This window comes from Perissodus microlepis, chromosome 16, assembly GCF_051167445.1.
Source record: "Perissodus microlepis isolate ML-2025 ecotype Zambia chromosome 16, ASM5116744v1, whole genome shotgun sequence".
Lineage (NCBI taxonomy): Eukaryota > Metazoa > Chordata > Actinopteri > Cichliformes > Cichlidae > Perissodus > Perissodus microlepis.
In genome coordinates this window covers 5,627,570-5,641,714 of record NC_140476.1, presented here as the reverse complement: position 1 = coordinate 5,641,714, position 14,145 = coordinate 5,627,570, and the positions used below count along the sequence as shown (strand labels likewise).

General features: G+C 38.7%; 1 protein-coding gene across 4 annotated transcripts in view; it reads right to left on the bottom strand.

Annotated features, from left to right (window-relative positions):
- Window positions 1-2,175, bottom strand: part of slc4a3 (solute carrier family 4 member 3) — a 66,524-nt gene extending 64,349 nt beyond the window's left edge. For 2 of the 4 annotated variants that reach the window (XM_084954535.1, XM_084954537.1), the window contains exon 1: window positions 1,753-2,175. The gene's annotated coding sequence lies outside the window, so the exon portion shown is untranslated. Of the gene's footprint in view, window positions 1-1,145; window positions 1,715-1,752 lie in introns of those variants that run through there. The other 2 variants (XM_084954536.1, XM_084954538.1) reach the window with 1 other exon arrangement.
- Window positions 2,176-14,145: the final 11,970 nt, after the last annotated feature.

The following is a 14,145-nucleotide window of genomic DNA, read 5'->3' as shown; positions in this document are numbered from 1 at the left end:
ACAAACATAGTCAAGAGGTCCAATTCAGTGACTTGAATTAGTGAATGTGTAGCTTACCAGACACCAGCTAGCTACAGCTACTAATGCTGGCACACCTGCCAGTTAAAGCAGTCGTAACCTTAACTTAAAGCCTCGAACAAATCCAAACTGGTGCACTTTACTGTGCTGCTCATTTCAGCTGATCTGTCACAAGGGAACTGACCGACCTTTACATCAATTGTTCAAAAGACCAAATACGACAACTTCAAGTGGTCACTAGAGGAATTTTACTTTTTCAATGGCTTCACATTTCAGCCCTGGAGGTTGGAGCTTGGCCTTGCCATCAGCTGTTAACTGCCCCATACTGACCTCTGAAGTATTGTCACATCTGGTTCAAATGACAGAGGTGACCAAAACTATAGTCTGCAAACCAGTAGGTAAAGAAATGGTAGCTATGTTCGTTTTATATAAACTACCAGAGGTGTCAAACTCAATGTCACTACAGGCTACGCTGCCAATTTTTTCTGGCATATCAAAAATCAGGCATGCTTTTATAAATTCCAAATTTGTCTTTTCAATAATTTTTTCAATATTCAATATTTTTTTCACAAATTCCTTTCCAAGATTCCAATAAAACTGAAAAATAACACCAAAGTAACTGCAGTTTTCTGCATCTTAAAATGTTTGGCAAACAGGAATAAAAATTTGCAAAGTGCCTGATGTGGTCCACCAGCATATTAACAATACTAATACTATCAAAATCACTGCCTTGCACTTGGATGGAGGCAGGAATAAGAGCAAGATAACTTAAACACGAGGCAATTCTTCACTCTACTACAGGCAGAGAGGAAATGATTCTCACAGGGTAACCTGAGCCTCTACACATTATGGCAAATCGTTCATGCTTTATTATAAGATGTGAGTGTTTATGTAATGTAAACTGAATTATGCTGTCATAAAATGCAAACAGGGAGTGAGATGAAACCTCCGAAAGGCTCCTTGTTTATTTATGATAGCTGAGCAGCCCTTCTGGAGGACATATTGTCAGCTGAAATCCCACTCAGCTCCTTGCAGCTCAGACATAAGTGGCTCGATGATCAATACTCGCACTCAATTCTGAAATTCCTTATTTATAAAAACAGAGAAGCACAAAGGTGCCAGGTTACCTCCACTCCGCTGGTTTCCACGGGAACAAACAGGCAGCTTCTTTAAACCTTCAGTTGTTGGAAATCCTCCAAAAGCAGCCCGAGTTTACTCTCCTCAGCAGACGACGGTTGCTGAGTCATTACTATGTGACCTTACCGCCACCTCCAGCTACTGTTTGAACTTGAACGTCGGACTATTTCACACAATCCAGAGCCACCGATCTTCTGCGAGCGACAACTAGAGCTACTTTCTGCGATAAAACAACAATATCGACTACCAGCGTACTACAATGAGCACAACGCCACCGCCTCCGACTCGGAGGAACGCTGCTCCACCTGCACAATGAGTAATGAAGACGTATCTGCCTCTCCAGCAGCCCCTGCACCCACAGACAGCGCTGCACCTGCGAGGACTCACTCTGCAGCCTTCGTTTGCAAGCTGGCATGTCTCAGTTTGAGCGAAAGCATTAAATCCGCAGCATTAAGCAGCCATTTACTTTGCCAAAGCACATGCATGTCTTTGCTGCACGGCAAGTATCCACGCAGCATCACGCTGATGCCACGGTGCGTAGTTGCCCACTCAAAACTCAACGCTGTAACGCTTGCATGGATCATTTCGCGGACTTACCTGCGTTTTCACAGAGCAGTCTGCACAGAGGAGAAGGAACTAGAAGCGGGGAATGAGGCGACTATAGGACGCAGCAGCGGGGCTGGTTCACTCTGTAACCTTTACTGGAGACACGCGAGGCAGCCTGCTGGATCTGCCAAAGGATGCTCAGGCTGACCACGTGACTGGGGAGGACAACCAGTCTATCTCAAGTTACCGATGGACACAAAATTTAGAGCTTAATCTCAGAAGAGTCAGAGCAGCAGGCAAAAGCAACAAAAAAACACACAAAAAACCTCTTCAGTAAACAATTCCTACAAGACAGATGACCAGCTGTTTAAAAAAATATATAAGTGGAAGTATAACAATATGCCTCAACACATGTGGATTAATCATGCTGGCATAACTACACCAGGAATAGCATTATCAGAAAATCTGGAGGAGTAGTTCATAGTTTTACACTATGCCAAGTCACCCTCGAACCTTATGTGTGGCACCAGAACAGTTTGTGTTTTTCAGGTCTGTACTCATGAACTGCCGGTTTTGCATCATCATCATTATCATTATTATTATTATTATTATCATCATTATCATCATCATCATTATCATTATTGTTGTTGTTGTTGTTGTTGTTATTATTATTTCCAAAAATAAATTAAAATCAATACAGAAAAGAAGGAAAAAGGGCGAAAGAAACATAACTTATGAAACCAAACCATATCAAGAAAAATAAGGGGGATTTCAGATAGACTGGACACTATATGTATATTTATATATTATGTATAATTCAGTTTCTCTATGCATGTATAAACATAACACGTGTGTCATCCTTTTACGTTTATAAAACGAGAATTTTTTTAAGTGATTTTACTAATCTGTTTATAATTTCACGCACATCCTTCATCATCCTCATATCAGTTTTCTACAAATTGTACTTGTGGGTTTTTTCTAATTTTTTTTCTTTTTTTCTTTTCCACACTTTTGTTATTTTTCATTATGGTGTTATTAAAAAAAATCCTGATCTTGACTCTATGGTCTTAAGAATTCCAAAAAGTTGATTCTATTCATCTGGACGTAGTGTTTTCAGTTTATCGTTTCGTCACTCATCCAAGTGACTTCTTCAGTCTCAGCTGACTGCAGGTTTCCCCAACCTTATAAACAGTACATTTGCACAATAACTGAAACCAGCCCACCAAATGAACAATGGGCTGTAAGGTCAGTTCCTTGATCATTAACATACAAATTGTCAAGACCATTGATCAAAGGCCATGAGTACCATTCACAGAGTTTTGGGGAAAGGTTGTAATCACAGCATTGTGAGATGTGGTCTTAAGAACTTCTAGTCTTGATTGTGGACTCTGGATCTGCTAGCCCTAAACTAAAACCACCATTACTGCCTCTACAAGTATGGCATGGCCTACTTAATGAACATAAATTCTGTAGCTTTACATATAACCTTAGACATAAGAATAGCTAAGTACATACACACCTAACAGAAAAAGTCCCAGCCTTTTGATCTATGACAGATGATTTGTGTTAAATTATTAACAATGACTAATGTAGAATATGAAATATTAATAAAACAAAATAGAAATAGTAGAATAAAAGACCACAGTCAGATTAAGTGTCAAAGAGCACATCATCACTTCATCATTAACAAGATTACAGCTTTGTCGCTAAGTATTGAATTGACTGAAGTCCACTTACTGTAATAAGTGTTAGGACCCCCATAGGCCCCAAGAGTCTGTGCTACTTCCAATAAGCATTATTGTTGCTGCATACTGCCCTCTGGCTTGCTTAGGGACCCAGGTTTTTAAAGTCTGGTGCTGAGACTCGGCATATTGGTATGGTATGAGCTCTTTCTAATCTGCAATGGCTGGTAATACCCCACATTTATGTGCACGCCACAAACATAAACAAAACAAAATCCTAATGCTCAGTTTCTTCTAATTTTGGACAACTTGACAAAGAAGTAAATAATTAAAGGTTCTTTGGCTGCTTGGATTCCACCATTTAAGCCATTATCCAGGTCATTATTATAGCTCAGTATCTCTCTCTGTGCTGCTTGTGTTTCCAACGTGACCTCGTGTGGTTTGAGTTACATTTTGCTACTATTCAAGATAATGCTACTTTTTACAGGTTTATCAAGTCTTATTTAAGAACTGTTACTTGCCTGCCTTTTTTAAACATGAGGTATGGTTTGGTGCATGACTTTATTGAATATTTCTCTTATTTTAAATCATACCAATATATTTTAACAGCTATTTCTAGGTTTAAAAACTCTGAATCTATAGCAGAATATGTTCATTCCAAAGACCAAAACCTGTTCCTTAATCTGCCTCATACACTTGTTCAAAAGTCAGATTTTCTGCAAGCTATGCACCAAATGGGTTCTGTCCACACTGCCAATGCTCACAAGCTCTGAGCTCTGTCCAGTGTAGGATAAATCCAGTAATAAAAATATTTGCTATAGTGTGTGGTCTACATTAGAGTACTTTGAATTTTCTTCTTCACTGTGTTTCTAGTTTTATTTTTTCAATCCTTTCAGAGAAACACACATGCATGCTGTTTTATTAGAACCTTTATCTTCTTTCATATTTTCTTTCATCAAATATATTAACTGTCACAGTAATGGATGCTCATAACAACACAATTTCAAATAATGAGTGTATGCACAAGTAACCCCTGTGAACCAAAAGCTCAGGCTTCAGTGCTCGTAAAAAGAGAGCAGCTAAAACGATTTATTTTTATTACACCAAAGTTCAGTACAAGATTAAAAATAAAGATTATTTTGAACTGTGAGTCCAACGACAAAAAATGGATCTGGAAATTAGCTTAAAAAGCCCCTTTAAAAATATTTGCCATAAATTCTGTGAATATTAACAGCACATGTTTCCCTCTACTGGTCTACAGGGTGCATAGCACTTATGATGACCTGACCTAAAAAAAAAATGCCCAACCACACATTCAAAAATGTGAAATAAATAAATAGATAAATCAAAGAGTATCTAGAAGGACTTATAAGGCATAAAGGTATATTTTACTCCAGTCTAGAAATGAATAGCATCAAAAACTGACACAGAAACACAGCTAACATTACACCTGTAACATCACGTTTTAGAGTAATCAGTCTAAGATGGTATACTGTATATATTTTTGCATGCTTGTGTGATTTGTTAGATATGAAAAAATAGCAGCTGGCCAGAAAAGCTGTGTATAGTCAGTTGTCCACATGTCGAAATGCATGGATCAGCAGCTGGTATAAACACAGATGCAGTCTGACTGAAGGAGAGAGGAAGCAGTGTTTATAGCGCGGCCTCATCATCTCTAGATGGCATCCACTGCTTGTCAGTTGCAGTTATACAGTGAAGCAATAAAACAGCTGGACACTTAAATTCAACAGCACAGCTACATGAAAGCATTTATGTGTAATATGCAGTGGTGCAGTTCAGCATGAGGACACTGGAGTATCTCTAGTAGCAATCAAGATTTTCTCAGTTGCAGTAAAATAAAAGCTGAAGATGCTTTTTCAGCTTCTTGGGTGGAAGAGGAAAAGTAATGACACATTACAGTGACAACGAGTGTCATACAAAAATAATCACAACAGGTAAAATAAAAAATAAAAATAAAATGAACGAGTGAGCTTTGTGAGGCTGCTATATGGGATCAGTCCACTAGAGGGTGGCCTAACTTTAATTATACAAACAGTTGTGCTTGTGCATGATGTGCTTTAACCCCAATGCAGTTACTAAAAGTTGCTTAAAGCTTATGAGCAATAACAATAAAAATAAAGAAAGAAGGAAACAATTATTATTAACATGAATTTGTGGCAATTGGTTATCAAGGTACTGGTTACCCTGTCGAGATGGGAAGTTGGATTATATGAAAGGCTCTTTTATGAGTGGCAGGACACTCTGGTAATGTTTGAAGTTCAAAGATGTTTAAGTCTGTAAGACAGACGGTCATAGCTGCCGGCTCATCGAGTGGAACCGTTTCCATTGTTTGTTAAACGGAGAAGGAAAAAGAGGGAAAAAAGTGTCTTTTTCCATTGCAACATGGATGTGCCGGGCTTCCCGCTGTGAGTTCATTTAGTTTGATGAGGAAAATGATTTTACACATTAAGAAAAGAGAACATCTAAGAATTGTTAGATGTTATACATTAAAGCAGAGTTAAAAGTTCAGATTATCTCCTGCTTCTGGATCAGTAGAAACAGATCCTTCACGCAGCACATGTGGAGACCGTACAGGGGATGTAATCACTCGCTTTGAGGCCATTTTCCTAATGTTACCTCAAACTGACTTTCTCAGGCGCTCTTGAAGGATGTTTCATTGGCTCGTCACTACCCGAGGCTTGGATCTCTCGGCTGTTTGTCAAGTCATTACAAGACTTCCAAAGGGACATGAGACTTTAAGGCCACCAGTCATTTATCTGACTCTGTTCAAACACCGTCCTTTTTTTGACGCACAGTAACAGCTCGTGCTGTACCCCACCACTGCAAACCAAAGCCTGCTCTGCCTTATCCGTTTCCCCTCTATTTATTTAAAGCTACCTTCATTTCATTTAATGTTAACTGAGCATCAAATGTGTATGTTAATTCTAACTACCTCTATGGCAACAAACAACACCAATTCAACAACGAGCTGGTGTAACACAGTTGTTGCTACCCAGATATTTACCTCAGGGACTGGTGGAAGCCTTAACAGGGCTGAAATATGTTGGACACATTTGTCAAGTGGCCAGCAACATGACTCTAAATCAGGGGTGGGCGATTGAAGAGCTAGAAAGAGAGAGAATATTTCTCCAATATTGGCTTCTCTTCATTGGCTCCCTCTTAAATTCAGAATTGAATTCAAAATCCTGCTACTCACATACAAGGTCTTGAATAATCAGTGCCCATCTTATCTATAAGAAATATGTTTACATTTTGGTGTGAGTATGCTAACTGTTGGATAAAATTAAGCTAATGTTTTCTTGTGCATTCTTAAGCTTAAGTAACTAGTAACACTCTCTCTTCTAATGTAATGAAGCATGAATGTCCTCATGTGTGCTGAAGTGTCCATAATCTCTTAAAAAGACACTTTGTTACTGACTCTCATGCTTCCCTGCTTTATTTGGAGTTTAATGGAGGTTATTAATCCCATTTGCATACAGATTTCCTGCCTGATAACCAAGTCACAGCTCGCTTCTCTGCTTTTCTCAGAGCCAGCTGCCACATTGCATCTTTATACTCTACGCAGCTAATCTGTCAGAAAAGCCAAGGGCTGAACTGTTAGAGCTTTAGGGACGCCATGCTTCACTCTACCTTTGCTCCCTCGCTCTAGAGATTCAGGGTCGCCTCATGTAATTGTCCTGCATATGCATCAGATATTCATGAGACACACTGAATGTTCCCTTCAAGAGCAAAGCATTCTCCAATTTACATAAGCTGTAAATTATTGTTAGTGAAGTCAGGACATGCCTATGCTGTAAGTGACATCCAGGAAAGCCAAAGCAGACATTTTGAAAGGAAGCTGGCAGGACTGGAAGTACAAATATGATAAAAAGCATGGCCCTCGGGAGCCTGGTTGACCAGAGATGAACTTCTTAAAGGAACAGCCCAACATTACAGATGAATTGCGATATATGAGAGTCAAAATTATTATTTATATACCGTGGGTTATACAGTGATCTTAAGTTGGAAAAAAACATACCATTAAATCATACCAGCCCACTTGAAAAACTAATGTAAGCAAAGTGGAAACTCTGTAACACATCCCACAACAGACAGAGGACGATCCCCCTTGAGATTTAAGAGAATGCTGTGGTGATTCACACAGTGCAGGGAGTAGAACAGCAGAAGAGCTTTAATAGAACTTACCTCTAGGCAAACACCATCTGTGGTGTTTCTCTCCCACAAAGACACCAACACCAACAACAAAACAACTGACTGGTCTGTTAAATTATCTTCTTTCATTAGTGAAGCCAGTCTAAGGATTTATGTAACTCCCACATTTCCAAGAAACCACAAAACAATATCAAAATCAGATTTTACACTATATTAGAATTTATGAGTAACTTGAACTTGTCCAACAACCAGTGTAAGGTTTAAGCCACACATATATTATTAAAATAGCTCAGTATGTCTCTGTAATGGTTGACCAGTATGCACAATCTCTTTATTCAAAATATTTTTCATGCTGAAATATTGAAACACAGTCCCGATCAAAGGTTTAAGACCACTTGAAAAATGGCACAAAAAAAAAAAAAAAAAAAAAAATCATATTTTGCATGGTTGGATCTTAACAATGTTCCAAGTTGAGCTTCAACATGCAACAAGAAGTGAGAATGAAATTTAAAAAAAATTGAGCATTAAATTTATTGAAAACAACACTTAAACTGAAACAGGCTGTTTTACAGCTGAACAAAAGTTTAGGACCACACCTCCAAAAAAACCCCATAAACCTCCCCAAAACAGAAATCAAAGTTCCAAACATGAACTAAGTAATGAGTAGCTCCACTGTTATTGTTGATCACTTCAAAAATTCATTGTGGCATGCTTGATGCCAGCGTTTCCATGAGGTGAGTGGGAACATTTCTCCAAGTGGTGAAGATGGCCGCATGAAGGACATCTGGAACTATTCTTCATTTTTGTAAACTTCTCCTACCTTCCATCCCCAAAATATGATTTTTCGACATTTTTCAAGTGAACTTAAACTTTTCATTGGGACTGTATTGTTGTTGTCCATGATTTTTGTTTGTTTTTTTATTTATTTTATTTTATTTTATTTTTTACCAAAAAAAAAGCATTAAAAATGTAAAGCACATGATCATTTTTTGATTCTAACCAAAGCTAACATTCAACTGATCCCATTAGATCGGAGCTGCCTTTTCTTAGCTTCGGAGCTGTGACAAACTGGAATACACCCCAAATTTATCTTTTAAATTGCACATTGTATTGTTAAAATATCTAGTAAGGCCAGTTCAAGCTTAACATGTATCCTGTTTTGACCTCAGTGTATTTTATAAGTGAAGCAAAATTATATGGAGGGACTGATGTCAAATGCCGAACTTGAACTTTTTCCCTTTATGTGAGCCATACATCAGAAGTGTCAGCTGGATTTTTACAGGTTTTATTGGATTCTCAGCATAAAGGACCAGCTCCTGTACAAACACAAACTCACACGTCTATGTAGATGAAAGCACAGCCTGCTGTCTCAGAGGAACTGCACAAACATTGCCAAACTACTGCCATCCCCCCAAATAATGCTGAGCATAGTGTGGCACAGTCTTAACTTCTCAGGCTAAACAAGGTGTTGAATTTGTCTGTGAAGGTTCTCAGTCATCCAGGTCATTGTAGTCTAAGGAGCTTGGAAAGAAAAGCGTCTGGACTTCTTTAAATCGCTTGAAGACGTTTCACCTCTCATCCGAGAAGCTTCTTCAGTTCTAGGGTCAAAAGGTGGAGAGTCTGGGACTCTGTTGTTGAATTACTTTCTGACTGGCAGCTTCAAAACTATGGAAAGTGTAAAGTCTCAGAGGAATCATAAGAAAGTGCTAGTGGTGTCCTTAACACGTGCAGCACATGTTGTAGAAGTACCCAGGTTTTAAAATCACCTACGGAGGGCAATGTGACTCAGCAGTTCATCTCCGCTTTATGGGGGGGCAAAGTGATTCAGCCTTCACCAGATGGGGAAAGTTCCAGGAAACAAGGGCGATTGGCTGAGCCTTCCCAGTCTAATGTGGCAAACAGAGTTGAGTACTGAGGTTACTGTTCAGTGTTCTTCTTGAAATGATCACTTCCTTCAACTTCTTGCGGGGCGATCGTGGCTCAAGAGTTGGGCGTTCGCCTTGTAATCGGAAGGTTGCCGGTTCGAGCCCCGGCTTGGACAGTCTCGGTCATTGTGTCCTTGGGCAAGACACTTCACCCGTTGCCTACTGGTGGTGGTCAGAGGGCCCGGTGGCGCCTCACCTCTGTCAGTGCGCCCCAGGGCGGTTGTGGCTACAATGTAGCTTGCCATCACCAGTGTGTGGATGACTGGTTGTGTAAAGCGCTTTGGGGTCCTTAGGGACTAGTAAGGCGCTTTACAAATACAGGCCATTTACCATTTCTTGTGGTAAATGCACAAGAAATTGCAAAATTGACTGCTTCACTGCCTTTGAACTTAGAGACTATAAAGAACCCAGTTTGAACCAGGTGTACAGCCACTTGTAAGGTTAAAAGTGGACTCACTGAGTTACACTGTTTTACATATTTCCTTTTTTTCCAATCCTGCTCTGCTAAAAGTTGTTTAGAAAATGCAAAGTCACTTGAAAAGGTTACCAGAGACCAAAGTGGGACCCATATCAAGTGATTGTGCTGTGAGTATGCTCCCATTGGCTGCTCTGTGCTGTAACTCACAGAGCTTCTTGAATGGGCAGCACCAAAGGCACATAAATGATCTGTGTGGTCTCTTGAGGTGAAATTTAAAACACACAGCCTTACATAAATAATGTGGGACCTTTCAGTCTTATCTGCAGTCACACTTTGTAGGCACAACAACAGAAAGACTCCTGAGGGCATTTTAAACAGTAGCAGCACCATCATGTATACATGTTATATGCTAAAAGGCTTTCCGAGTACACAGATTAAACCGATATGGTGCCAAGTGTGGCGACTAACAAGTGCGTGAAAACACAAACAAAATAAAATGTACCGCACAGCTTAGGGTTAAATTTCTGTTTTTGCTGGCAGACTATGTGTAGACTGTACTGTAACACAGCCCAGCTCCTGTTTTGAAAGTAGAAACCACAGGAAAAACACATGTTTAGGTGTTTGAAGATGGAAGTCTTGTTCACTCTGACTCTGAAAGGACAAAATGAAACACGGAAATGGAACACATCACGGGAAAACAATCCCAGCATACCCAAAAAAGGCAGATGCTCTCATATTACTGTCTAATTGGATTAAGAGAGGAGTGGACACGTGAAAGGGAAGCTTTAAGATATGATGAAATGCTCATATTGAACTCTGAAGAGGCAAATAAAGATTTTTCCAGTGTGAGAGCCAGCAGTAAACCACTAACAATCTGTTAATTCCTGAGTTGTGATTTTAATATGTATGCTACATCATGTGAGCCACAGTGACCCAATCTCAGTATTTACTATTATATCAGCTACAAAACAGAGAGTATTTGACTTTCCTTTATTTATCCAGCTTATCCAAATTTGAAAGTTATAGACTGTCATTTTTTTATTTTGAGAGGTTTTGTGGGGAGTTTCTGTATAAATTGACTGTAAGGATCTCTGTGAATATATTTTCCACTATGTAAATATACTGGAAAACGACATACAGACTGTAAATCCAGTCCGCATGTCGCTTACACATATTTTCCCAAATTTCAGCTTGGAAACTTTGGGGAATGATAAAGTTCTGTGGGTCTGAACAATTGCTGGCTGCAATTGACTTGCTTGCTCCCAGCACAGTGTGAATTAAACAGGACGGGGCAAATTTAAATTTTTACATGTATTCTGAGTTTTAGTGAATAGCTTGTACCACATGTATGTGGTATAAATGTACATGTAAATCTGCAGATAGACTTGAGTGTGGACCTGAGGAGATACTGCAAGCTCTTTTATTTATTCTAAGTTATTTGATTATTATTATTATCAATATTTAATGGTTAACAGGACCTTTCAGAGTGATCATAGTGGGTAGATGAATGAGTGATTTATGGGGTTATATAGTGAGTTAATTAATAATAAATAATCATAATAAACTATATTTATGTAGCACCTTTAACCTCCTAAGATCCAAACTCTTCCATAGCATGCATTTTTAATTTCTCTTTGATATTTGAGCTGATTGGGTCCTGATGAATGTAAAAACAAAGAATTACCAGATTTTTTTTTTTACCTGATTTTTTTTCTAAGAAAAATGAGAGCCACATATGTGGATATTCATTTAAAATTTCGATAGAACAGTAGCAGTATAATGTCCTCGTAAGTGGATATCAGGCCCTTGTAGAGCAAAATTGAGTAATTTGGTCTAAATAACCCAAAATGTGATGTCCACATATGTGGACGCCAGGTCCTAGGAGGTTAAAACACATGTTACAAAGTACTCCCCAAGACAAGACGGGAAACAAACAGCAAAACATTTAAGAATAGACAAAAGTGAAACGACATTAAGTGTGGGAACACAGAAAACACAAAGAGATTAAAAATAATGGCTAAGGAAAATAAAAGATGGGAACAAGGTCATTTAAAAGCAAATGGAAAATAATTTAAAAAAAAAAAAGGATTATTAGTGAAAGATGATAAAACAAGACAACATAGAAGTCACATAAAAATAACTGTGGAGGCACAGAAAATTTCCACTTCCCACTTTTAGAGGGAATTAAATGATGATAGTCAATCTGATCTCCTCAGGGAGATCGTTCCAAGGAATCGGAGCCCTGACATAAAAGGCTCGATCACGCTTGGTTCTCGGCCAGCAAAGCCTTGGCTGAGGATCTTGAATTACGACCAGGCAATTACAGTGTCAGAAAATCTGAACTATATTTTGGTGTGATTTCAGAGTGGGCTTTAAAAGTCAACAATGAAATCATAAAGTCAATTATAAAGTTAATAGGTAACCAATGGGATGAAGCTAAAATAAGAGTGACATGTGCTCTATTTTGGACCAGCTGTAGCTTTTGCAACCTTTGTTGGTTGATCCAAGTGTTTAATGAGTTGAAATAATCTAACTTGGAGGAGATTAAAAAAAATCAGGACTATTTTTAGATTAACTTAGAAACACTGTAGAACAAGATTGGACAACTGGAGTCACATGCTCGTTCAGGTTAGATTGTCAAAAATGTTGCTGAGGTTTTTACAGCTCTGGCAAAACTTCACAAACACTGAGCTCAGGTGTGTTGTGTTACATGCATCAAGGCCATTCTATCTTATCCATATTTAGCTGCAGGAAGTTCTGTGCTAAATAGCAAAACAGTCATTGACTGCATTTAATTTAGAATTAGTGGTGTTGAAAGAGATGAATAAAGAAAACTGGGGAGGTCCAGGGACAGACCTTTGAGGTACCCCACAGTGACTTGCCAATGACAACACTGAAAAAGCTCCTATAAGTAAGAATAACACATCTTAAAACGTGAACCAGAGATGCCAAGCAAGTGTTGGAAACAGTTCAAGAAAATACAGTGATCCATGGTATCAAATGCAGCGCTCATGTCTAATAAAACTAAAACAGAGGATTTAGCACCAGAGGCTCATTCATCACTCTGAGGAGTGCTGTCTTTGTGCTATGATTTGCTCTAAGGCCCGGCTGGAATGTTTCAAAGAGTTCATTTCTGTTCAAGAAAGCAATCAATTGTTCAGTGATCTTTTCTAAAATCTTGGCGAGAAAGAGAAGTTTGGAAATATGTTTAAACGTATTCAGGAAATTAGGTTCCACAGGGAAAGAATCAGTGAAAAGTGAAGAATTAATTATAGATCAAATATGAAAGATTCTGAAACTTCCCTTAGGAATCTGACGGGCAGGATATCTGGGATGCATGACGACAGTTTAATTTTACTAATTATTTCAGTCTCTATAGAAAGGACTCAAAGTGAATAGAGGTTCTGAGAGATTCTATTGTAGCATGTGAAAAAAATGGATATTAGACTGTGTTAGTTTAGTGTGTTCATTTACTGGATATTTTGTTAATATTTTGTCTCTCTGACTTAAATGTCCAACATGTGCAACTTGTCTGCAATGCATCTCTTAGCAGTAGGGAACAACTGAACTGGTTGCCAACTGTTTGTATTCTGGTTAAAATCTCTATATTAAAGCAAGATTGTTAAATGAATTCCTGTATAGACGGCAACAGATTTTCAATTTTCACCTATTTGTCATGGTTATCTCTATATTGTCTCAAATAGACTGCATTTAATTGTCTGCTTGACCCCATTCAATCATAAACGGATAGACAGCTTTAACTCTGTTGCTGTTTTAGTTACTCGCAGTCAGTGGTCGCAGACCTGTTCTCCATCATTTTAAGGTGACGAGAACACAAGTTCATTGCACAGAGCTGCAAGAATTTTGATCATGCAACCAGTGTTTCCCTAGTATGATGTTGCATAACCAATCAACAGAGCAGAGCCATTTGGTAAATCAGTCAATTCTGGAAGCAGGAGGAAGACAAGCAAAAACATCTTTTCCATTGTGGCCAAGCGTGCATAGACTTAAGCCTGGCAAGATGGACTCTTCTATGATACGCATGTACCATGAGAATCCAGCTAGCTAACAAAGCAGATTACCACATACTGCACGATGTCTTACATTCAAGTTACTGTTACGCAACTATCTGTAAATCTATTCATGCAAAATTAAAAGGGGATTTGCAGGCATGGTGGCGAAATCTCAGCAATCAGAAGAACATGCTTCGCTTCAGTTCATTCAAGGAGAACTCAAATGCGATCAT